Source organism: Ictidomys tridecemlineatus, chromosome 7 (genome assembly GCF_052094955.1).
Source record: "Ictidomys tridecemlineatus isolate mIctTri1 chromosome 7, mIctTri1.hap1, whole genome shotgun sequence".
Lineage (NCBI taxonomy): Eukaryota > Metazoa > Chordata > Mammalia > Rodentia > Sciuridae > Ictidomys > Ictidomys tridecemlineatus.
The window spans coordinates 154,301,063-154,327,845 of NC_135483.1; the positions used below are offsets into that span (position 1 = coordinate 154,301,063).

At 36.2% G+C, this 26,783-nt stretch overlaps 1 long non-coding RNA gene across 1 annotated transcript; it reads right to left on the bottom strand.

The window, feature by feature from the left end:
• Nucleotides 1-1,378: 1,378 nt before the first annotated feature.
• Nucleotides 1,379-14,150, bottom strand: LOC144365584 (uncharacterized). Its single transcript, XR_013424199.1, has 3 exons — nt 14,044-14,150; nt 13,779-13,907; nt 1,379-2,460 (listed from the first exon to the last, which is right to left on the bottom strand). It is a non-coding gene; the product is annotated as an uncharacterized LOC144365584 (long non-coding RNA).
• Between the last annotated feature and the right edge of the window lie 12,633 nt (nt 14,151-26,783).

The window sequence follows — 26,783 nt, forward strand, 5'->3', positions numbered from 1 at the left end:
TGTGATAAATGTAAGCTTCTAAATATTCTAAAATCTGAAAATTCTCAGATTCATAAAACTTAATATTCAAATTTTATTTTTTATTATACCCTTCTGAATATATCAAAATTTTCTTAGCTTCTAAACAAATACATTTTCAAGAGAATGTTACTTGTATTTTTTTGCAGAAGAAACCACTTCAAGCATAGTTTTCCTGTGCTTCTATTTGTTTAGGTTTGGGCTTGGGTGGGGGTTCCTTGTATTGTGTGTGACTTTCTAAGAGCAGAGGATAGTGTTTCTGTATAGTTCCATAGAACTGAAGTTAAGGCCTCTAAAGTGTCACTAGACATTGAAGGCAATTTAATGCAATTCTTTATATGGTCAAGTTGCAGTGTCACTATTCATGTTCTTTTTAGAAATTAACCCCACATTTGAATGTAGGAAAAGTTACATCCAATCTTAATTCTGCCTCTTATTTTGAATGACAGATCTTCTTCCAAATTCACTATATAAATATAACAGGGTTTTTAAAAAATGTTTTTAAAACATTTGGGTAATCCAACTTGCTGAGATTTTCCTCCCCAAAACTGATTCAAATTAATGTTGAATTGTTCATATATAAATTTCATTCCATTGGTCTGCCATTCTGCATGTAATGAACTTGTTTGAAGACTACTTCCATCTCATCACTGCTCTCTTCCAATCAGTCAATAGTGGCCAATTAATTTAAATAGAGAAACATCCTCCTCACTCATGTCCTCCCTTTTACTCCCCCTGTATCACTGCTTTGGCTCAGCCTCTTTGGTCTCTCACCTAGGCTGATTCAACAGTTTCCACATGGATGTCTCTTTCCCAGCTACCTCACCCACCCCATCTGCATTTCCATCATCACCACAGCTGTCAGAAGAATCTCTCTAAAACACAAATCTGACAGCACTATGAACAACCATGTATCAAATATTTGCCATGGACTTTATCCTTGTTTCCCAAATTCCACCAAATAGCCACTCAAGGTAGCAATGTTTATCCTATTCTGCACATGAATCTGAGGCTCAGAGAAGATGGTGAAACGACCAAGATAGCACTCCTAATATGTGGAGGAGCTAGAACTGGACTGTATGAGGGTCAGCATCCAAATGCTACACCCAAAACACTACATCTGGGCCCAAGGATCACTTTCTAGCTTCATCAGCTGCCATTGATTTCACCAGACAATGAAATTAAGCAATATGTGGCTTCCTGAGCTTATCATTCTTGGTTTCATTCCTTTTCTGTCTGACTATGGTGTCCTTTTCTCACCTTTGCCTAAAGATAATAATGTCAAAGACAATAACAATAAACATTGTATGTTATATTGTTTCCTTGAGCTGCTGTAACAAAATACCATGAACTATATGAATTAAAACAACAGAAATTTTATTCTAGCCACATTTCTAGTACCTGGAAATACAAGTTCAATATGTCAGTAGCTGCACTATCACTGCCAGCTTCCCGTGTTTGTTGGATTCTAGAAATTCTCTACCTAGCATAGACTTGTGTAGCTCTGATCTTTGCCTCTGTGGGCTTATGGACATCTTTCTTCTGGTGTCTGTAAGTCTTTCCTTGCTCTGTTCAATGTGTTTATGTCTTCTCTTCTTTTAAGCAAATCATTTGTGTTGGACTAAGAGTCTACTCTACCCCAGTATGACATCAACTTAACTTACATCTTAGTTACATCTGTTAAGAACTTGTTTTCAAATCAGGTCACATTCACAAGCACCCAGGGTTAGGATTTTAATGTATGTTCCTGGGGATGAGAAACCAGCCTCTACCTCAGAGCAAAGCCTGTCCAAGGAAGGGAGCGTGACCCTTGTCTTTGGGAAAACTCACAGAGCACTCCTAGGCACATTCCCACTCTGCTAAGTGGTTTATCTACAAATAACAGGAGAGAACTTCTGTGCCAGGTGTCCTTGACTTAATCAGGCTGGTGAGGACCCATAGCAATCCCCTAGCAGCCACCAATCAGCATGAGACAGGGAAAATACCTGGGATGCCAGGTGACCCTCCTAGTAGTTTCTGGTGGTTGATAACATGTTGGGAAACCATGTAGTTCTGCACATACTCCCCTCGTGGCTTAAACCAATCAGTTCAAACAAATTCCCCTCTTGTACTAACCAATCACCCTTATTCAACTTGTTCTTGCCAGTAGGTGTGCTAATCATGTTTTAGAGTTGTTATTTGATTTTCCCATGGTGTGTGATGATTTGCTAAGAGATGCTATGATGTATGTAAAGTCCCTGCCTTCCCCAAAGAGTGTTTAAAACTGCTGAAAACCCTGGGCTCGGGGCCTCTCAGCGTCACCAGTTGCCATGTGCACGCAGAGGACTCAATTAGCTCGCAATAAACTCCTCTTTGCTGCTTATATCGATCTTGGGTCTCTGGTGGTCTTTTGGGGTCCCGAACTCGAGCATAGCAGGGAGATGCTTCTCAACCTAGGACAAACTGTAATAGTAAACAAATTATTATTGACATTGTAACAAGTCCACACTCACTGTTAAAATTCTGTGTTTTTTGCCCTGAGCCACTTACCCAGATACCTTTTCTTCTCACATTTTAGGCAGAGATAGAGATTCACTCTTGTATGCAGCTCTAGATATTTCCGAATATTTCTGTCATTGTATTTAGAAATGGTATAATTATGTATATTCAGATGCTTTCCTCTCCAGACTATGAAATCAGAGAATCTGTCGATCAGCTTTTTCACCCTAGCACCTTGCCTCATGACTAGCATGTAGCAGGCATGTATTAAGTTGCTTAATTAATTTGATTCTCTGCCACATCGTCACATTGACAAATACCATGGAATTAAAAGGCTTTCATGTACTTATTAGGTGACCAGCATTGTCTCATTATTAAAAAAAAAAAAAAAAAACTGAATAGTCGGAGATGTTTTCCCTGCTTGCAAGCTAACAAGTTAGCCTGTCATTGTTTCTTAGATGCTGACAGGAAAGAATAGACTTCAGGGTCACAGACTGAAGAGCGCTGTTGCTTATGGCACAGTTGGCAGCATGAGCTTCACGTCTGCATCTGTTCTTTGTACCTCCTAGGATCCCCAGGGAGAGACGAAGATAGACGCACAGGGATGCTACACACATAGTAGGTTCATAGACTTCAGCTGGGAAACCTCAAATTTAGGTAACCACAATCTTTTTTACAGAGGATTATTAGCAAATTTGTTTAGCTTTTGTCCTAGAGCAAGATGTCATCTTAATAAAGATGATAAGATGATACACTGGCCTCTGTCCTGATGATGAGAGACATTCTCTGTCTCCCAAGGCTATTTCCTATAAGCACATGTTTAAAAAGACAATCCAAAACAAAAGTTAATATAAAGTATGCAAAGGGCCATAGAGAAATGTTTCTCAATAATAAATTGTTTATATTCATTAGCTCACTCTTCAACTTTAATTTATTCCCCTTTATACATAAATAAAGAAACACAATCACACCATGACATACATGAGAACCTGCATGACACTTAGTGATTAAGTGGGTTTCCTTTGCCTGGTTTACTTTATTCTTTAAAAAGATCCAAAAATTTTTTTTATCTCAGTCACTCACTGTGGTATGTGCCTATAATCCCAGAGATGCAGGAGACTAAGGCAAGAAGATGGCATCTTTGAAGACAGCCTTGGCAAAAACAAAAAGGGCTAGGGGTATAGCTCAATGGTAGAGCACCCCTGGATTCCCCAGTGCTGAGGGAAAAAAAGAAAAGAAGATCTTTATATATCACCATTTTGATATAATGGATATTTATTATGTACCAGGAACTATTTCCTGTGATTTTATTCTCCTCAAATAACTTAAAATACAGATACAAAAGGAATAAAAATTGAACCAATCTCATTAAGGTGGTGTGACTATTATATGAAAAGTACTTTTATAGGCTTTTGTGTTTAAGTGATCCATAAATCACAGAGACCATTTTATAGATTGTAGAATGGGGCATAGAATGATTAGATGCTCATTCAAAGTTAAACACTTGCAAGTAGCAAAGCTAAGATTTGAACAGAACTCCTCCAACTCCAGGGCTTACTCTCTGGAACACTACAATGTAATAGGGTCATTCATTGTTCCTGCCTATTCTCCTCTTCTCTCTGTCCCATAATGGCTCTTCTCTGTTGTGCTTTATTGCCCTGATACCCTTCTCTTCCTAACTCTGACTCCCTTTCCTTCTTGACTCTTCACGTGCCCTATTGATTCCAGTATAATGATGCTTCTCTGGAGTCAGATTGTCAGCCTCTTCTGACCTCCTTATCTCCCTGGGGCTCCTTAAGCAAGGTAGATGTGGCACACCAGGAGCTGGGAACTGAAACACCTTCCCTAGTTCCCATTCAGGGATTTTCAAGTGCTTCTCAAGCTGCTGGGTGTAGCCTCAGTGTGGTATGAAATCTACTATGTCAGAAGCAACACTTTAGTAAAATACACTGAAATAGAATAGAATTAAACAAAACTGGAAATGTTAGATTACATCACACATGAGAGGGGTAGATAATGTGTACAAGTTTGTGTATGTATTTGCACATCTTAGATTACAGTTTAACTGATCAAAGATTTGAAAGTCAACTCTTCAGTAAAATTACACATGTAGAAATCTGCCTCTTCATGCTGGAATCTAAATGTCCGGTTTAAATATATATATTCTATTTCCTTGTCAAACTCATTTTTAGGCTCAGGTACAGAACTCATCATTGAATTGCCACCAATCACATTATACTAACCTACTGCCTCACTCCCCAGTATCATTACCCAGTAGCAAATTTTTCAGCACATAGAAAGTCCACCTTACATCATGTTAGACAGTTGCTCACATATTTTCAACCTTCCTATGACATCAAGAAGCATTCAGGCTCTAATACAATCAATCAAGCTTCATGACAGGGTCTTATTTAGTTTGGGAAAGACCTTACTATTAAGAATACATCTGTTCTTTTCCTCTTTTTAGATACAAACACATAAAAAATCCATGTTAAGTAGAAAACATCATCCTAAGATGACCATTTATCTGTGTTGTTCACATACACACAGACTGCTTCTTAATAAATTTCTTTGTTATTTCCTCATATAAGGGATCTACACTTCAAGGACATTTTCTTAATTTTCATCAGAAATCAGTTAGGAATCATTAACTAGTTTTGATTTATCTGATTTTTTATATGCAAATGTTTCCTTTGATGTTATATCCATATCTTCCAAGCCCACATCTATCCTGAGAAATGCTGGAGATTCAAAACCTTGTAAGGCCTGGTGCTCACTGGAGAGTTTACAAAATATGGATAATACATAAAGCTCCATTATGGTTGCAAAAAAATATGTACTTTGGTGTTGTACGGACTGAATTTCCCCCATCCCTGTTGAAGTCTAACCCATAGTACCTCAGAATATGACTGTAAGGAGAGAAACCATTAAGATGATGTGAAGACTCAAGACAAAGTGGCTATCTATAAACCAGGGAGAGAGAGAGAGAGAGAGAGAGAGAGAGAGAGAGTCCAAAAGAACAATTGCAATGTTTGCTACAAAAAATCTATCTCTTGATCTAGTGATGACAATTAAATTCAGTTAAAGTACATGGTGGCAGCATACTTTTAGTCCTCTTTTTATTCTTCTGTCTCTGAATAAATAGAATATCCGTCAAGTTTCATGTTGTCTCAGTGAGCCCTCGAGTGGAAATGGAGTGATATTTCCTACAGAAGCATTAGTGTTGTGTAATTCCTTTGTTTTTGTTTTTTTAATTTGTTCTAATTAGTTATCTATGATAGTAGAATTCATTTTCACACATTGTACACAAATGGAGCACAACTTCTCATTCCTCTGGCTGAATATGGTGCAGAGTCACACTGGTAGTGCAGTCATACAAGAATATAGGGTAATAATGTCCTCTCATTCGACTGTCCTTCCTACCTCGGCACCCTCTTCTCTCCCCTCACTCCCCTCTGCACAAACCAAAGTTCCTTCATTCTTCTCTACCCCGTTATGGATCAGCATCGGCTTATCAGAGAAAACATTCTCTTATTGGCATATTGTCTCACAATAACAGAGTCCAAACTGCTCTCGTGTGTGTGTGTGTGTGTGTGTGTGTGTGTGTGCACACATGCACTTGAAAATGTATAAGAGAATATGTGATTATTACTTCTATAAATTTTCTTCAAAGATAATTTGGGTTAGTATGATATTGAAGAGGGCAAGAATCTATGTAAAAGTGACAGAAAAAGTTTCATATAAAAATATTCTACTTTAGTAATTTTCTTGTATATATGTTTTAATGGTTTAATCTTTCTAGGGCATTTTAGGAAAAAATTATTATGGCCTAGAAAAAGAAAAAAAATAGGCGAACAATACAAACTGAGTAAAGATTTTGTCACAAAGTGTGATACCATTTGAAATAAAGCAAACTTTGGCCTTGTAATTATGTTCTCATGGCCTTTGTGAGAAGTGAGTTATGATGCCTGTTTTAGGGACTGAATCAAATAGGATGGAATGAAGAAGGGCAGGACTCAGCTAGGCGAGGTTTTGATTGAGTCAGCATCCTAGGAAATGGAGGCAGAACTCCAAATTTCTAAGGCAGTATTAGAAAAGCAGGGCACATTTGCTGGAGGAAAACAAAATGCTTTTCAGTGTACACATCATTTTCCTCAAACATTGCATTCAAAAGAAGGCATGGGAAGCTTCAGAATTATTTTTAAAATAAGTAATAGTAGCAAATAGACATTAATATTATCCTCACTGCTCATAAAATACATGAAATGTCATTACTATTGTCCATATTTCATGTGTTGATTTTATTGTTTTATTTTCATGAATGCAAAAAATACAGAGAAGACATTTACGCAGGCACTCCAGCTCTTTGCCTAAACATAATTCAAAAAGCCTGAAGTTCTATAATCCAAATCTTTTCACTTTAGGGTCATTTTGAAAAGCTGATCCTCAAGTATAGAGAAAAGCTTCTACCCGGAACTTAAGTGAATTTAAAACACTTCTTCTGATGAAGTGCCATATGATTTTATAGCTAGTATTTAAATGAACTAAAAAAACATCATTTCCAGGTGACTACTCAAGAGAGTCTACAAATTGCCATGTTTCTATTTGCCATTTGTCACAAGTGACACTATTAATAACTAATTTAAAGGCGGATTGTCTTTAAATGCAAGCATATATTCGATCACACCAATCATCAAATATAAACAATTAATGCAAAAAGTATTGGGCGTATGGGAGCACCCTAACTAGCATTCAGTGCACACTAATTAAACACTGTAAGAAAAATCACACAATCCTAGGGCAACCACGAGCCCCAAAATACCTCCTATGCCACACAACTTCTGTTAGGCAAAGAGCAGATGTTGTCCTTGTCCAGTGGCTCTCTCCAGCTAACTGCTGGATGTCAGGGAATGATGGAGTCAGTTCAGGGATGGACAGCAAGGTGACCCATCTCACTGAGTCCTTGGAGCAAAACTCTTCACCATGACAGCACTGGCAATTTAAATACAGTTCCAGGTTGTTGGTGTTTGTTGGTGATTGGTTACATCCTGTGAAAGTCAATGTCCATTGGTTATGTCCGGTGAGGTGATGTAATTGCAACTGGGTATGTTCTTTGCAAATGTCCATGGAGCTGTGTTCCCTATCAATTGTAACCAGTCATTAATAAGCATGTCTATGGCTAGTGTCCCTTACAGCTCTTTATCAATTGCAAGCAGATATCCCTAAGCAGTTCAATGGCTGCTGTTCCTTATGGCCAGCAATTTATCGAATCCCAGCATATCCCAGCATGTCTATGGCAGAAGCTCCTTACACCAATTTATCAGTTTTATCTTATTTTTCTCCATTTCTGAATCTAAGAACAGTAATCTCTTTAAAATCATGCAATATCTTGCTTTTAACATTTATGTCATCATTTTAAATAAGATTATACTAACTCAATAACTCTTCAGTTCATCAAGACTTTAAATCAATTCTTTGTCATCATATAATTTTCAACTGTTCAAAATAGCGATTTTTCATATTTAGAAGATAAAAAATGAGAAATGAACAGCAAAATAGTAAGAGGTTTAATACTTTGATCAGTAGAACTAAGTGGTTGGTTTGTTATGCTCGAATTTGGGACCCCCAAAAGACCACCAGAGATCCAAGACAGACGTAAGCAGCAAAGAGGTGTTTATTGCGAGCTAGCTCAGTCCTCCGCGCGTGCACACACAGCAACTGGTGACGCAGGGTTTGCAGCAGTTTTATACATTTTTTGGAGAAGGCAGGGACTTCACATACATCATAGCAAATCATCACACACCACAGGAAAATCAAATAACAACTCTAAAACGTGATTAGCACATTCACTGGCAGGAACAAGTTGGGTAGGGGTGATTGGTTACTACAAGAGGGGGATTCATTTGAACTGACTGGTTTTAGCCAAGAGGGGTGTTCTTGCTGAACTACATGGTTTCCCAACATGTTATCAACCACCATAAACTACTGGAGGGTCATCTGGCATCCCAGGTATTTCCTTGTCTCATGCTGATTGGTGGCTGCTAGGGGGCTGCTATGGATCCTCACCTAGCCTGACCGAGTCAGGGACACCTGGCACAGAAGATCTCTCCTGTTATTTGTAGATAAACAACTTAGCAGGGTGGGAATGTGCCTAGGAGTGCTCTGTGGTTCTTTCCAAGGACAAAGGTGATGTCCCTTCCTTGGACAGGCTTTGCTCTGAGGTAGAGGCTGGTTTTTCAGGTTTACTTGTGTAATTGTAGCTTAAAACTATCTCTAGCATCCATAACTTGAATTTTCCACTTTACGTGTTTATACTACATTACTTTTACTGCCTTTGTTATTTAATAATATCTTTATTATTTAATAATATGCCAAACACTTTAAATGCATCTCACTTAATCCTCACAATTACTGAAAAATTACTCTACATAACAAATGAGAAAACTATTACACAAAGAGGTATTTTGCCTAAAATCAAACAGATAAGGTGCTGAGGAGCTAGATTCTGAGTCTGGGTCTGTCTGACTATAAGCCCAGGTCTTGCTCCAGTACCCCCATAGGACTTATCTAGAGCTTTTCATTTCCAAATGACAGTAACCTGAACCAGTTTTAAAGAGCAAGAGTCAGAAGGGAGCTATTGTCTCAAGAAACTAAAGATATGGTAGAGTTTTCCTCAAGGACAAGTAAATTTGTGCTAAAGTAATGGCAGAACTTTCTGTCTCTTATCTCTGATGTATCAGACACCATTCTTTTCTGCAATCTAAACTTTCTAAGTAAGAGGTGAGGGTAGAAGCTTTTGGATCACACAGGATTTCATCATTTATATAATCAGAGATCACCGATGAGTTTAACTAGTAAACAATGATTATAATTTATTTTAATATTACCAAATAAATTCTGGTTCTTTCCCAGTAGCAGGGAACAAGATTAGAGAAGGCAGTATTTGGTTTTGAATACTGAACGGAGACCAGAGGGTAGTGATAGAAGCAGACTAGGTAAAACAGAAACTTCAAAGTCAAGTTAACCTAAATTCAAATACAAGTGCCTTGACCTCTTAATTGTATGATTTCAGCCATCTACCTAAACATTAATTTCTTTATCTCTAAGTAGAGATGTGAAAGCCAAAATAATTAGTGTGTAAAAATATAATGTTAGTAACAATCTTCAAAGCCTGGATGAAGCCAAGACAGGCTAATAATTTGGCGCATAGTTAGAGAGATAATCTTTAAATATTTATTTAGCCTTTATTTAATTGGGACAAGGTAAGCATTGTGTACTACTTCAAGTTCAAATTTGAAAAGCTGGGCTCATTACATGTGTTAAAATAATTCATTATTGACTTATTGGAATGGCCTTTCAATTTTGTTCACCTCTAGACTCTTAACATTAATGTAGATTTTAATTATTTTTTCCCTGAGAGGGGAAAAAAAGCACACAAAATGCATTGTTTATTTTCAGAATGTCAGTTGCATGCGATTGTTAACTTCCTGTCCCTGTCACTGGCAGTTTTAAGGATTGGTGACAAACTCTAGTGTTGCAACATGCAATTTGTGTATCAGTTAAATTTTTAATTAATTTAGTTCACCATAGTAAAATTATTTCATTGTTTTTATTTCCTGTAAGACAAGCTGTCTGCAGTTTAGAAGAGGCAAGTCTATCTTCCATATCTTTAGCTACATGAGGACATGTGTGGAAATGGTGATACTGTTACCACTGTTGACCGGTGACAGGTCCTTACTTCCCCAGTGCTGAAGTATAACACCAAAGAAGCACGCCGAGGCAAGGTCAGAGTGGAAAGTAGAAGTTTATTAAAGGACAGCAGAAAAGACTTCTCCCAGAGGAAGAAGGGGACCCAAGAGATGGAATCCATGGAAGTGTGGTTGTTTCCTCTTTTTATACCTAAGGTCTTCATCTGGTTACCCGCCCCCATTCCTGTCCTCTGTTCTGTTATCTTTCAGTGATGGAATGTAGGTGGGAAGGCCCGCAGGGTGGGGCACAGGTGGGCCAAAGAAGTAATCTTTTAGGACTTTTGGGTCAACATCTTCAAGTTTGCTGGGAGCTGTTTCATTAACATTTCTTTGGGATGGGCTCTGGAACATTAACATTCCTCCGTGACTTGTCCAGCTTTTCCTGGACTTCATTAGTATTCCAAAAGTTGTTCTGCTTTTCCCAGAACTCATTCTCAACATGGCCTCCATTTTGGATCTTACTCCATATTAGACCCGATTTACCTAACTACACTGCCTACCTGTCTTTAAGTCTGGCTTCAATACCACCAGTATCTCCTTCCTCACTTGTTGAAGTTTGACCATTAGAGAAGCACGCCAAGGCAAGCATTATTAAGGCAGGGTTTATTCAAAAGGGGGTAACATAGACTTCTCCCAGGAGGGTGAAGGGGGCCATCGCTGGTATCCTGGTATCCCAAGAAGCTAGGTGTTCTGCCCTTTTTAAATGTTCTAGGCTTCCTTTGTTTTCCTGTCCTCTTCCCTTCACTTTCTCCTTCCTGCATATGTGACTAGGCATTGGACTAGGCCCAGAAATGCTCGGTGGCCTGGCCAAAAGGTGGGAAACAGGTGAGCTGAAGGGGGAAGGGCAGTATAGAGCAGCCAAGGAATCATTAATTAACAACCTGTAGCTTTCTGTAGGGAGGGGCAATTCCTGGGACAAGTTACTTTAGCAATAGGTTAGAGCAGGGAGAGATTCTTGATAAGGGTGGAGGAAGGGCTCTGAAGGAATTAACATTTCAGTCCTTCAGAACAATCTCCAACTTCCTGGACTCAAAAAAAAAAAAAAACAATTGGCCTCCTTGAACCAATCTGACTTGATTTACCTATCTATACTGACTGCCTGTCTAATTCTGCCTCGGTGTATGGTAGGACATTTGTGTTAACTGGTGCCATTTTTTTCTAGTAATTGTGAGTGCCCTCTTCATGGTTGGTGAAGACTCTTTAACCCGAGATTGTTTAACCTCTCAATCTAGTACAATCTACTTCAAGGGAAGAAGTAGGTAATAATTTGTGCACAGATCTTAGCACAACATCTACTCTGTAAATATCAACTATTTTATCTGTATTTGACCACATTCATCAATAAATATTAACTATACACAAGACTGGATAGTTGAGGGGTAAGGAAGACACAAGTGAAGGAGGAGTATAAGAGGATTGTGTAGAGAATAAGCACAAATCTAGTTGAGTGTGGTGGTGCATGCCTGTAATCCCAATGACTCAGGATGCTGAGGCAGGAAGATTGAAAGTTCAAAACTGACCTCAGCAATTTAGTGAGGCCCCAAGCAACTTAGGTAGACCCTGTCTCAAAATAAAAAATTTAAATAAATAAAAAGGGCTGGGGATGTGGTTAAGTAGTTAATCATGTCTGGATTCAATCCCTGGTACAAAAAAAAATATATATATATATGACTTCTGTGCAAGTTCAGTTACTCTTTAGGGTCCAGAAAACAAATTCCTCTATTCTAATCTCATAAAAGTCATCTTTCTAAAATGCTTATAGACCATAATCATCATCAACTGGCTCTTATTTTGCTGCCAAGATAAATTCTAAATGTCTTCTATGTTTTGGATTCTATCCTCCCCTCCAGGATATTTCTTCCCTGCATCCAACATTTTATACTACATTCCAAGGACAATGAAATACAATTGGAATTTAAAGAATGTTCCATGATTTTCTCATATTGCTTCACTACCTGCAACGATCTCCCCATCTGTCTGTAACAGTGGTCCACTTTATGCTTTGAATATAGCCCCTGCTCTGTCACTGTGTCTTATTTTTTTGTTTGTTTCTTGCTTATAAATTTTATTTAATTAAATGTATTTATTTATCCTAAGTCAATTCAATTCATAGTACACATATAGAGCATCATTACCCTAAGAACATGTATAAAGGCATGAATGATGAGATTCTATTTTGTGTCTTATTTTTTTAAGTAGAGAAGTTTCTTTCTTTTCCTCTCCTTCTCCCTTTCCCTAATCTCTCTCCATCCCTAATCTCCTGTTCTATAATCTCAGGGGAAACTTGATTACCATTATTACACATCAGAGCCAGGATTCTCTGTCCTTGATCACACTCACCACAAAAATAGGTATGAAGTAGTTCAGACTTTGAGGATGGCACCAGAAGATCTAAGAATTGACCATCTCCCAAATTAACACAGTTAATTAACTGAAGACAGAGAACACATGGAACATCACCTTTGAATCACCTCTTTAAAAACACTTTTTTCGTGGGCTGTGGCTGTGGCTCAGCGGTAATGCACTTGCCTGGCATGTGTGAAGCACTGGGTTTGATTTTTGGCACCACATATAAATAAATAAAATAAAGGTCTATCAACAACTAAAAAAAAATATTTTAAAAAACAATAAACCCTGTTCCCCCTGATAGAATCATAGACTCTGTTTCAGGAGTCCCTGTGTTTCTCCTTTGCTAGAAAAACAATAATTTTTTTTCCTTTCTCTCAAAACTATATCCTCGTTATTGGATTGACATTAATGACATTAATGACAAGGACTAAACTTTTGGTAACATGTCCTTAAGAATTTTATATGTTCACCTTTTTCTGCTCAGATCCTATAGAAAGCTCTTCCTAAATCTAGCAGGTAAAAAAAAGACTGCTTTTTCACATGAGTGCCCCTCTCAGCTACTATATGCCTATGCCAATCATTGCTTACATGCTAACATTTAATTGGTTATATGTCTGCTTTCTCTGTCACCTGCGACCATCTTGAAAGCTAGAACTACTTTTGTTAGTGCCTGTATCTCTGAAACTTACCTCAGTGGTGGACAAATCACTGGGTAAACTGATTATTAAATAAGTAACTGAATGATTGGGTTAACCCATCTCTCTCCAATGCCTGAAATTAAATGAAACAAAATCCTTACAAAAGCCAAATATGGGTGGGAAGAAAATGATAAGTAAAGGAAAGTAATTTATAAGAAGGATGTTCCTTCATCAGCATCCCCAATCCATCTTATTAAGTTGGACAAGAATTTGTAGTAAGGACATTTTTCTTTTTCAGAAATTTTAGAATATGTCATCTATTAAAAATACTGTGCTATGATTCATCAATGATGACCTCTGAGATTCAGTCATGTACCTTCCCTAAATATACTGTACACATTTGTATGCCTTTGCTTTTGATTTAAGCAGTCCCCTCCAAATCAGATTTATTGTAAAAGATTTTCTGTTTAACAATATCTGATCCCTACTCCCCTCTTCTGAATTTCTAGTGTTTATTAAATATGCTACTCATTTGATTTTTACTTACCTGTATGTATGTCTGATGTTGTCATCCAAACCATAATTTTCTTGAAGAAAGAAAACATCATTTATCTCTGTCTTGGCACTTTTTTCTTCAGTGGCTATCACAGTGGGACTGGTACTCAGTAAATATGTCCTGAAACAATGAATGATAATAAATAATGTTTGCATGCTAACTTGATTAAAGGCAGGAGAAACTAGATTTTATAAATTTAAATATGAGGGAAGGAAATTTAAGGACTAGAGATGAGTTACAAAGCTTTCTAAGTTACCAGAAATGTAGGTGTAGCCTGCTCTACTGCTTTATTCCCCCATGCACTGGTTTCCCATGGCTGCTGTTAACAATTACCAAAAATTCAGTGGTCTGAAACAACACAAATTTATTATAGTTCTTAGGTCAGCAATTTGGAATGGATTTCAGTGGCCTAGCAAGGGGTCAGCAGGACTACATTCCTTTTGGAGCTGAGCAAAAGATTGGTTCCTTGCCCTGTCAGCTTCCTTAGATCTCTCACATTCCTTGGCTCACAGCCCCATTTCTTCATCTTCATAGCCAAAAATATCAGGCCAAAACATTTTTCTGCTGACATCTGTATTTTTCTCTCTTTAGCACTCTTCTATTGATAAAACCCCTAGTGATTACATTGAGCCCAGGAGATAATCCAGGATAATCTCCCTCTCAAGGTCAGCTGACTAGCAAAGATAATTCCATATGCAAACTTAATTCCTCTTTGTCAATTAACCAAACCACAGATACCTGAAATTAGGACATGGATGTCTCTTGTGGCCATCATTCTGCCCACCATACTAGGATAACAGACAAAGTCAACAGTACTTATAGCTTACCTCAAGGAACATAGATTAAGAAGAAAGAGAGCCATAGGGAAAGCAATGATGATGGGCCATCAGACAGACATAGGTATGAATGTAGTAGGCTGGACTCTCTTCAGTAGTCTGGGGTACAGTAGGTCATATTTCTTACTAAGAATTAAATCAGGGCTGGGGTTGTGGCTCAGTGGTAGAGGGCTTGCCTAGCATGTGTGAGGCACTAGGTTTGATCCTTAGCACCACATTAAAAAATAAATAAACAAAATAAAGGTATTGTGACCATCTGAAACTAAAAAAGAAATTCTTATTAAATAAACAAATAAATAAATGATTGAATAAATAAATAACTCAGAGCAGAAGAAGCCATAGTTTGGGTGGTCTGCTTTACTACTTGCCAATATGGTACAAAGAAGGTACAGATAATATAAAAAATAAATGATCCAGTTTTGTTAAATCTCCAGAATGAAAGAGATAAATTTCAGAAACTATAATAATATACTTTGTTGTACTTAGAAATTAAAGAAGAAAAATCATATTATCATCTGAAGTGAAACCTAGAAGGGTAAATTTAAAGAATCTTAAATGTCCATTAACAAAGAAATATAAACAAGTATAGTCTTATGATTTAAAAAAAAATTTGTGGTGAACATATCTTAAATCTTAATCCTGAAAAAATAGTAATTACAGATGAATGTGTCAAGTTGATATATTTATATGCCATTATCAAATTTTTTAAAGTTGAATTTATGGATATGTATATATATAATATTTCTAAGAAATATATTTGTGTGTGTATGTGTAAAATACTGGATAATGGATAATTATTGATGTCAATTAAACTTCAATAAAGTTGGAGGAAAATAAAGGAATCGGTTTAACACCAGGAAAAAGAAAAGTTAATGATAAATGAGATCAGGGATGAATACATAAGGGACTTTAAAGACATATTAAAGGTAGAAAGCATCTGAAAAAAAGCCTGGCATAATGTAAATATTTGTCAAAATTATCAAATAGGTACTCAAATGTATTTCATATGATTTTGATAACTTTCTGTATGTGTAAATACATCATAATGGTGCTATTCTTAATAGAAATCATAAACTCATTTTGGGTACTATCTGTGCAAGTTTTTCCTGTTTTCTTGGTGCTCCAAATTTTGGAGCAGGTCAAAGTGGTACTTCCAAGGGGGGAGTGCAGCAACCCCAACCTTACCATCTTATTCATGGTTGGGAATGTTCCATATATGAACTCCCAAGGTATTAGCTCTTCTGTCCTTGCTAGGTTGGCTAGATCAGAAGTGGAATCCAAACTTGGTCACATATGGAGCTGGTCCAGCTCCTCCAAATCCCCATCATTATGGTCCCTGATTCCCACCCTGACCAGCATGGTGAGTTTCCTTGGCTAGTATCTAGTATCTTTTTCTTCAAAGACCTAAGTAGGGAACTACTCAACCCAGAAAAGTGGCTATAAAAAAACTCATCAATGAAAGAGAATAATTCTTATACCCTTTATTCTGGAAGTTTCTTCAGGTATTATGCTAATTTTTCCATATCCTTCCCAGGAGACTTTGAATCCTTCCTGCCATGAAGATTAAGAGAACAATTTTTTAGTATGATCTCCTCCAGGATAAACCACTGTCTACCTCAGAACCAAGAGACTTTTGGCACCTTTTAAATAGCAGCATTGATTTCTTAGTTTCTGACTAATTAGTTTCCTGTGATAAGATTCATCCATATTTAGATACTCCCTTTAAGAAAACCTGAGTGTGGCTATGATAATATTCTGTCTCTTCCTTTCAAATCATTTACAATTTAAAAGAGATGATTTTTATTGTGGAAAAGGAGGCATTTTTACAGAAATTTAAACCTGTAAGTGGAATAAATTTGGCTTCCGGAGCTCAATTTCAGGCATCAGTGAGCAGCTGGGAGATCTGCCCCTTACTCTCTTTTTCTTTGAGGTTTTAGCTTTACTTCTGTCTAAATCCAAAGACATTCATGCAATCCTATACTCCATTTCACATAAATAAAATTCTTTCATTTTAACATATATCATTTTACCTAATCAATAATTATTCTCATAGAGGAAATAAAAATTCAATATTTACTATAAAAATTTAAAACATACATTCACGTCTTTATGCAATGCTACTTAAATGAAAAAATAGTTTTAATACACATTTATAGAGATTAATTGAAAGTTATGTCTTTTCTCCCTTTCTATATTGAGATAGAATGTCACGATGCAAAATAATATTGTCTACTATATAATAATATCACATAAAATATAATCTAATCTAATTTATTAAAAGAAAACATCATTTCAGATGTGTATCCCTCTTAGATGATATATATTTATTCTATATAATCAAATTTCTAATACCTAACCCTACAAAAATAATAAACTGTGCATATTTAGTTCTGAGAAATCAAAAGGGAGCCTTGTCTGTTAAGGATGCATGTAAATTATGTAAATACTGTTTAGCATCTTTCCACAAATACTTCAAATTCCATTGTGACTGTGACACACTTTATTTTACTGATGAAAGGAGTGAGGCAGACAAACTCCCCATCACATTTTTTTTAAAGATCTTAAGAATTATGCCCAGAATGCTTTTGGCAGAAGTCAAAATTTTATTATTGTCCAGATACATTCCTAGAAAGATATTTTAATGATTTGGATACAGGATCTGCCACATGTTGGACATGATAAAATGTCTTTGCTAGATGATATCAGGATATAATCTGAGTGCATAACTATTCAAACTCAAAGTATTTATACTTAAGAAATATATGGTTTTGTTATAATAAAAAGTGTTCAGCAAGCTCTAGATACAACTATGATTCAATACTATTTTTCTTTAATTCATTCAGTAAGCAATTGTATAATGCCAGCTATATATCAGACACCAACTAGGTGCTAAGAAAACAAGAACTAACAAAACCAATTTCTTGACTGAAGGAATTTCTAGTTTTATGAATAAACAAATGAGTAAATGAGCATAAAAGGTATGTAGACTACAATAGAAACAATACAATAGAAGCAATTTAGTAATAGATACAATTTTACTTGACATAATCCCTATATGGTAGAGTATATTTTTGCGCATATATACTCACTGTCCTTCCTGGCTAAGGAAGGGAAATCATAGTTCCCTATGATATCAGTATCATATCATGTATGCTCATATTATTTGATGAACTAGTGGAAAACATGAAGACAAAGGATAAATACTGCACAGGAGCATAACTTTGAGAAGTCAACATGTAGATCATATTCCTTTTTCTTCTTCCACTTTTATTCTTGTTATTTCTGCTAGAAGCAGCATTATCTTCTTGAATAATGAAGTAAAATTATTTAAAATGTCATACCTGATCTGTGATGAACATCCAATGTGAGTGAGGAATAAACTTCTGAGTCTTGAGAGCTATTTGTTATGGCAGCATAATCTATCCTATCCATACTGATACAGCCTCTTCAAATTGCAGACCATATGTTTCAAGGAAATGAAACAATAAGACCATGTATAGTAAAACTGGAGTCTCCAAGTCATAGTTGAAACCATGAGTGCTTCCTTAGTTTCACAAAGAGGACTACTGCTAGACTTGAGATTTAAGAAATTCCTTTGCTCTTAGTAAGAGGGAATAATGCCATTAGAATTAAAGGTAGAAAGAATAGAAGGAGATAGAAAAAAAAAGTAAAACCACAGAAAGTAAAGCACAGTTTATGTGTGAGACTACTATGAGAGCAAGTGCTAGGCTGTGGAATAACAAGGCTCACACATATAACTAGATCATTAAGCACTAGGTTTCTGACCTATAGTTACTTTATGACAGAAATATTTGTATTATAGAATGAAGCACAAGATAGATGTGGAATACAAGCAGGAAAAAAATCAGAGCAATATGACAAACCTCTAGTGCCCCATTATTTCTACTTGTCCACATAATTATTGCATTCCTGTCCATTGACTGACTGCTGTGTTTCCTGTTGGCAAGCTGGCTCACTTGCAGTTTATGAATTGGTTTGCATAACTTTAGGGCTCAAGAACCTTAAAAAATAATCAAGTATATGACACCATGTAATATACAAATTTTGATAGAATTAGTCTGAGTTGGAGGCTATTTTAATCTCTCCAACTAATTGTAAACTACAGCCAGAATTTAGAGCCATTGCAGTAAAAAGACAACTAATTCCAATATATATATATTTCAGTGTAGCCTTTTAGGGATAGTGCCATAGGTTTATTTTACAGTCATCCCATAACACCCACCAGGAATTAGTTCCAGGAATCCTGCAACCAAACTCACAGATGCTCAAATCTCTTATGTAAAATAGCATAGTACTTTCACATAAATTACACAGTTCCTCCTGCATACTTAAAATCATTTCTAAATTATTTATAATGCCTAATTCAATGTAGAGGTATATAATTAGTTGTTATATTCTATTGTTTAGGGGATAATGATAAAGAAAATAAGACAGTACATGTTCAATACAGCAGCTATTGTTTTTCAGAATAATTTTTATATCCATGCTTGGTTGAATCCATAAATACAGAACCCAGAAATACAAAAATGGCTTTTCATGTTTTCTGTCTTTTTAGTAACTGTAATGGTTGAAATTTTAGGAATGAAAAGTGGCATATGGTACTGTCTGTAAATAGAGGGCAGTAACTTGTCAAATAACCACACACAATACTTACGCAGTCATTCCACAGACCATGTATAATGTAAGAAGTTCTTGACACTGGGCTAGTCAGAGAGTCAGGTCCCTGTGAATCATTTTAGAGTTCCCTCTCTAGTGAAAAGGAAAAAGCCTAAACTCACAACACTGAGGTGGCCTCTCCTCCTAGCAAGCAAATCAACCAAGAACTCAGAACTCTTAATGTCTATGAAAAATTATGATGCCCTTATATATCTCATTACTTAGCATGTGGATCTTAGAAAACTTCAATAATACATTTCTTCTAGTACTGTCCATTGTATGGTAGGAATAATTCAATGCTGGAATTTACCTGATCAGCCCCCAAAAGTTCTATTTCAAAATAGCCTCTTGACATATAGTCTTTCAATCACACTTTTTTTTAAGTCTTAAATATATTTCAAAGATTTGATTTTAGACGATCTAAAACACTTCCAACTACAATAAAAGTAAATTCTCAATTCTGTGATTAATTTCATGACCTTTGACAACTTAATTATAAACAGTAAAATCATTTAAGGTCTGATTATATTGATTATATTATATATATTCTCCAAATTTATGATGAAAAATATTTAAAGCAAAAGGAATCTGTAGGAATCAGAGAAAGAAAGTCAGGAAATCACAAGCATAAATAGTACTACTGAATATTTTCAGGTACAGAAAATCTTGCTTGCCAGGAGATTACGACGTTTCAGATATCCTGAAAGTGCCGGAGAGTAGGAGTTTGTTAGGAAACCAAGTTTGTTAGGAAATCAAGATCTTGCTTGAAGTCGGTAATTTGGAGTTCAAGCTTCAACTGCTCTCCCTCCTCCTCTAAGGGTTGCTAATCAAGGATAATTAGTCAGATCACAGCTCCTTACTGGGGAGATGAATGAACAGAAGGAGGACACATCTGCACAACCAGGATGAACAGTGCTTCTCAAACTTCACTGTGCCCACACATCACCTGGGGGCTTTATAAGAATACAGATTATAAACCAGCAAGTCTGGGACTAATCCTAAAACTCTGACTTTCTCACCACTTAAGACTAGGCAAGCAGGAAGAATAAAATGAGAATCTCTTCATCTAAATGATACTTGTTCTTTATTAGGCCATATGGTATTTTCACTTAAATGTCTAGAATAATTTGTGGATAATAACTTATTGGGGCCCTATCTAGTTATTATAGCAACATGACTAAATTTATTTTCCATCTGTAAAATTAACAAATTAGATAAAATTAGTTTTATTGACTCAAAATTCTGTAATTGTATAAATTTTATGCCATTATATAGCACTAATATAAAATTAATTTTGTTTCGTGTATCTAATAAATATTTAACTTCAAATTTTAAAGAAATAAAAGGCAAGGGAACATAGAAATCTGATATCTTAATGAGTGACAGTAGTAGGATAACAGGCCTGAATATCAGCTCTGTTACATCTTGGTAGAGGGACTCTATTTTACTTCTTTTTCTCATTCAAGAAAAAGGGTAAAACAGTAAAAACTTATTTCCTAATGTTGTTCTGAAAACTAAACATGTTAGTCTATATAAGGTGTTTAAAAATCGTGCTATCACTTAGAAATCTACTTATTAAATGAAACACCAAAAATTGAAATGTAAAAATGTATTAAAGATGTCTGTACTTAAACACTGACAAGGGGAAGCATAGCAGTTTCTCATTTCAATCAGTATAATATATGAAAAATTCCATTAATTGTAAGTATGACCTGAGATTGATTAAATTATTTAAGTTGCTGATAACCTTATAGGGCTGAAAGCAAGAAGTAACACAGCATGGAGGCCTTTTACTTTTTTTTTTTTTTAATCTCTTTTAGAAATCTTAAAAGAACCAGTCATCATGGTGTACTCCTGTGCAGCTCAGGAGGTTGAGGCAGGAGGATCTTAAGTTCAAAGGCAGCCTCAGCAACTTAGTGAGGCTCTAAGCAACTAAGCAAGACCTTGTCTCAAAATTAAAACCAAAAAAAAAAAAAAAAAGGAGGGGGGTTTGCTGGGAATCTGGTTCAGCGGTTAACTGTCCCTGAGTTTAATCCCTGATACCAAGGGTGGGGGGAGGAAACAAAGAAAAAAGAAAAAAGAAAAGAATTAAGCCTGGCAGCTATAAAGAATAAACAAGAACTCTCAGATTTTATAGTACAAGTCAAAACCAACTGTGATTCCCTACTAAAAGGAAGCATGAATTTTGGACTTCTTTTCAAGTGAATTTTTTAAAATAATAGTAGTGTTTGAAATATACCATTGAAATTTTAAGTAGTCAAAAAAAATCACATTCACATATAGTAACATGCTTCTATTTCTGGCTAAAATGAAGTAATATAGTAGAGATGAAGTGTTCTTCCTCAGAAGGAAAATTTTTGTAAAACACAAACAATGAGTTTTTTTTTTTATTGGTTGTTCAAAACCTTACAAAGCTCTTGACATACCATATTTCGAACAATAGTTTCAAGTGAGTTATGAACTCCCATTTTTACCCCGAATACAGATTGCAGAATCACATAGGTTACACATTCACATTTTTACATAATGCCATACTAGTGACTGATGTATTCTGCTACCTTTCCTATCTTCTACTATCCCCCTCCCCCCATCTTCTCTTTCTATCCCATCTACTGTAATTCATTTCTCTCCTTATTTTTTCTTCCAATTCCCCTCACAACCTCTTTTATGTAGTTTTTTATAACAATGAGGGTCTCTTTCCATTTCCATGCAATTCCCCTTTTCTCTCTCTTTCCCTCCCATCTCGTGCCTCTGTTTAATGTCAATCTTTTCTTCCTGCTCTTCCTCCCTACTCTATTCTTAGTTGCTCTCATTATATCAAAGAAGACATTTGGTATTTGTTTTTTAGGGATTGGCTAGCTTCACTAAGCATAATCTGCTCTAATGCCATCCATTTCCCTGCAAATTCCATGATTTTGTCATTTTTTAGTGCTGCGTAATACTCCATAGTGTATAAATGCCACATTTTTTAATCCATTCATCCATTGAAGGGCATCTGGGTTGGTTCCACAGTCTAGCTATTGTGAATTGTGCTGCTGTGAACATCGATGTGGCAGTATCCCTGTAGTACGCTCTTTTAAGGTCTTCAGGGAATAGACCAAGAAGGGCAATAACTGGGTCAAATGGTGGTTCCATTCCTAGCTTTCCCAGGAATCTCCATACTGCTTTCCAAATTGGCCGAACCAATTTGCAGTCCCACCAGCAATGTATAAGAGTACCCTTTTCCCCACATCCTCTCCAGCACTTGTTATTGTTTGACTTCATAATGGCTGCCAATCTTACTGGAGTGAGATGGTATCTTAGGGTAGTTTTGATTTGCATTTCTCTGACTGCTAGAGATGGTGAGCATTTTTTCATGTATTTGTTGATTGATTGTATGTCCTCCTCTGAGAAGTGTCTGTTCAGGTCCTTGGCCCATTTGTTGATTGGGTTATTTGTTGTCTTATTGTCTAATTTTTTGAGTTCTTTGTAAACTCTGGATATTAAGGCTCTATCTGAAGTGTGAGGGGTAAAAATTTTTTCCCATGATGTAGGCTCCCGATTTACTTCTCTTATTGTTTCTCTTGCTGTGAAAAAACTTTTTAGTTTAAGTAAGTCCCATTTGTTGATTCTTGCTATTAACTCTTGTGCTATGGGTGTCCTGTTAAGGAATTTGGAGCCTGATCCCACAATATGTAGATCGTAGCCAACTTTTTCTTCTATCATACGCAGAGTCTCTGATTTGATATCAAGGTCCTTGATCCATTTTGAGCTAATTTTTGTGCATGGTGAGAGGAGGGGATTCAGTTTCATTTTGTTGCATATGGATTTCCAGTTTTCCCAACACCATTTGTTGAAAATGCTATCCTTCCTCCATTGCATGCTTTTAGCCCCTTTATCGAATATAAGATAGTTGTAACTTTGTGGATTAGTCTCTGTATCCTCTATTCTGTACCATTGGTCCACCCGCCTGTTTTGGTACCAGTACCATGCTGTTTTTGTCACTATTGCTCTGTAGTATAGTTTGAAATCTGGTATTGCTATACCACCTGATTCACACTTCCTGCTTAGAATTGCTTTTGCTATTCTGGGTCTTTTATTTTTCCATATGAATTTCATGATTGCTTTATCTATTTCTACAAGCAATGCCATTGGAATTTTGATTGGCATTGCATTAAACCTATAGAGGACTTTTGGTAATATCGCCATTTTGATGATGTTAGTTCTGCCTATCCATGAACAGGGTATATCTTTCCATCTTCTAAGATCTTCTTCTACTTCTCTTTTTAGGGATCTGTAGTTTTCATTGTATAAATCTTTCACCTCTTTTGTTAGGTTGATTCCCAAGTATTTTATTTTTTTTGAGGATATTGTGAATGGAGTGGTTTTCCTTATTTCCATTTCAGAGATTTTGTTGCTGATATACAGAAATGCCTTTGATTTGTGCGTGTTGATTTTATATCCTGCCACTTTGCTGAATTCATTTATTAGTTCTAGTAGTTTTTTTGTAGACCCTTTTGGGTCTTCTAGGTATAGAATCATGTCATCTGCAAATAGTGATAATGAACAATATGTTACTGAATGATCAAAGGGTTACAGAAGACATAAAGGAGGAAATCAAAAAATTCTTAGAGATAAATGAAAATGCAGACACAACCTATCGGAATCTATGGGACACAATGAAAGCAGTTTTAAGAGGGAAATTCATCGCCTGGAGGTCATTCCTCAAAAAAAGGAAAAACCAACAAATAAATGAGCTCACACTTCATCTCAAAGCCCTAGAAAAGGAAGAGCAAAACAATAGCAAATGCAGCAGAAAGCAAGAAATAATTAAAATCAGAGCGGAAATCAATGAAATTGAAACAAAAGAAACTATCGAAAAAATTAACAAAACTAAAAGTTGGTTCTTTGAAAAAATAAACAAGATTGACAAACCTTTAGCCATGCTAACGAAGAGAAGAAGAGAGAGAACCCAAATTACTAACATAAGGGATGAAAAAGGCAATATCACAACAGACGCCACAGAAATACAGAAGACAATTAGAAACTATTTTGAAAACCTATATTCCAATAAAATAGAAGATAGTGAAGACATCGATAAATTTCTTAAGACATATGATTTGCCCAGACTGAGTCAGGAGGACACACACGATTTGAACAGACTAATATCAATGGATGAAATTGAAGAAGTAATCAAAAGACTACCAACCAAGAAAAGCCCAGGACCGGATGGGTATACAGTGGAGTTTTACAAAACCTTTAAAGAAGAATTAATACCAATACTTTTCAAGTTATTCCAGGAAATAGAAAAAGAGGGAGTCCTTCCAAATTCATTCTATGAGGCCAACATCACATTGATTCCGAAACCAGACAAAGACACATCAAAGAAAGAAAACTACAGACCAATATCTCTTTTGAACCTAGATGCAAAAATCCTCAATAAAATTCTGGCGAATCGGATACAAAGACACATCAAAAAAATTGTGCACCATGATCAAGTAGGATTCATCCCTGGGATGCAGGGATGGTTCAATATACGGAAATCAATAAATGTTATTCATCATATCAATAGACTTAAAGATAAGAACCATATTATCATCTCGATAGACGCAGAAAAAGCATTCGACAAATTACAGCATCCCTTTATGTTCAAAACATTAGAAAAACTAGGGATAACAGGAACTTACCTTGATATTGTAAAAGCTATTTACGCTAAGCCCCAGGCTAGCATCATTCTGAATGAAGAAAAATTGAAGGCATTCCCCTTAAAATCAGGAACAAGACAGGGATGCCCTCTATCACCACTTCTATTCAATATAGTTCTCGAAACGCTGGCCAGAGCAATTAGACAAATGAAAGAAATTAAAGGCATAAAAATTGGAAAAGAAGAACAATGAGTTTTAAGACATTGGAAATCCAGAAACAAAGGACAGTGATCTCTGAGAAAAAAGAACAAGATGTGGCTTATTATTGTCCTACCTTAACCACCTGGAAATATTCACTGAGCTGGAAATGAGACTCAAGGAGGACTTATTGGACTCCCTGATTATAGCAGAGCTGGGAGACCAAGGCGGTAAAGGGGCTTGAAGTTCTTAGGGCTGGGTATAGGACAGAAACAGTCTTCAGAGAATGAGTATACTTTGGAGTCTTCACTGATTTGAGTTTTAAGTTGAGTACTACTCAGTACAGGCATATGAGAAAACTACCCAATGTCCATGAAATACAGAAGGATTATAAGGAACAATTCTCAGGAGCTCACCTAGAGTCAGAAATAGTCTCGTTTTCTAACAGCCAGAGTAGAAAACTGATGAATGGATGGTGAACTGGCTAGCATATTCAAAAGGTGTCCACCTCATGAGCAATACAAAATTAATCCTTGTTTTGGTCAGATTTTTCACTGCTGTGACCAAAAGATCTGACAAGAATAATTTTAGAAGAGAAAAAGTTTATTTTGGGGCTCACTATTTTAGAGGTCTCAGTCCACAGATAGCCAGCTCCATTCCTCAGGAACTGAGGTAAGGCAGCATATTATGGGGGAAAAGTATGGTGGAAGAAAACAACTCAGGACATGGAACAAAGAAGAGAGAGAGAGAGAGAGAGAGAGAGAGAGAGAGAGAGAGAGAGAGAGAGAGAGAGAGAGAGAGCGAGCGAGCGCGCGCTTTATCTTGCCAAGAACAAAATATAAACCCCAAAGTCATCCTTACCCATGACTCTCTTCCTCCAGCCACACCCTACCTGCCTACAGTGACCACCCAGTTAATCCCCACCAGGGGATTAATGCACTGACTAGGTTAAAACTCTTATAACCTAGTCATTTGACCTCTAAACTTTCTTGTATTGTCTCACACATGAGCTTTTATCTAAACCATAACAACCTTAGACTAGTTGTTTCTTTGATGAAGGCTAACAGCACTTAAAAAGCAAGATTCAAACTAAGGAATGATTTCTAAATAATATAACTGTTTCTCAGAAAAAAAAATTCAGAATATTTAATGGAACAACTAGATACCTAGCACCTAACATGGTAAAATGCCTAATGTCTGACATCCAATCTGGCATGTAAAGAGACATGAAAATATATGGCCCAGTGGAGAACACAAGTTAACCTATGAAAACACCCAGAAATGACTCAGATGATGGAATTAGCAGATAAGAACTTGAAAACAGTTATTAGAACTGTATTACAGGAGTACAAGAAACAAGAGAAGACTGAATATGTTAAGTAGAGGTAGGAATGATAACAAAAAGACATATATCCGAGTTCTAAAGCTTAGAACTCCAGTGTTTGAGATTTAAAAAAAAAAAAAAAAAAAAAAGGCCAGATAGAGTGGACATCAGATTAGACAGTGCAGAAGAGACAATTGTGTTTAAACACACATGAAAAACTCAAAAAATGAAAGATACAGAGAGAAGATTAAAGAAAGAGCACAGCTTCAGTGAGTTGTGAGATATTTCAAGAGCCTTGATATTGTGAATTTAATTGGTGCCCTTGAACAAAAGGACA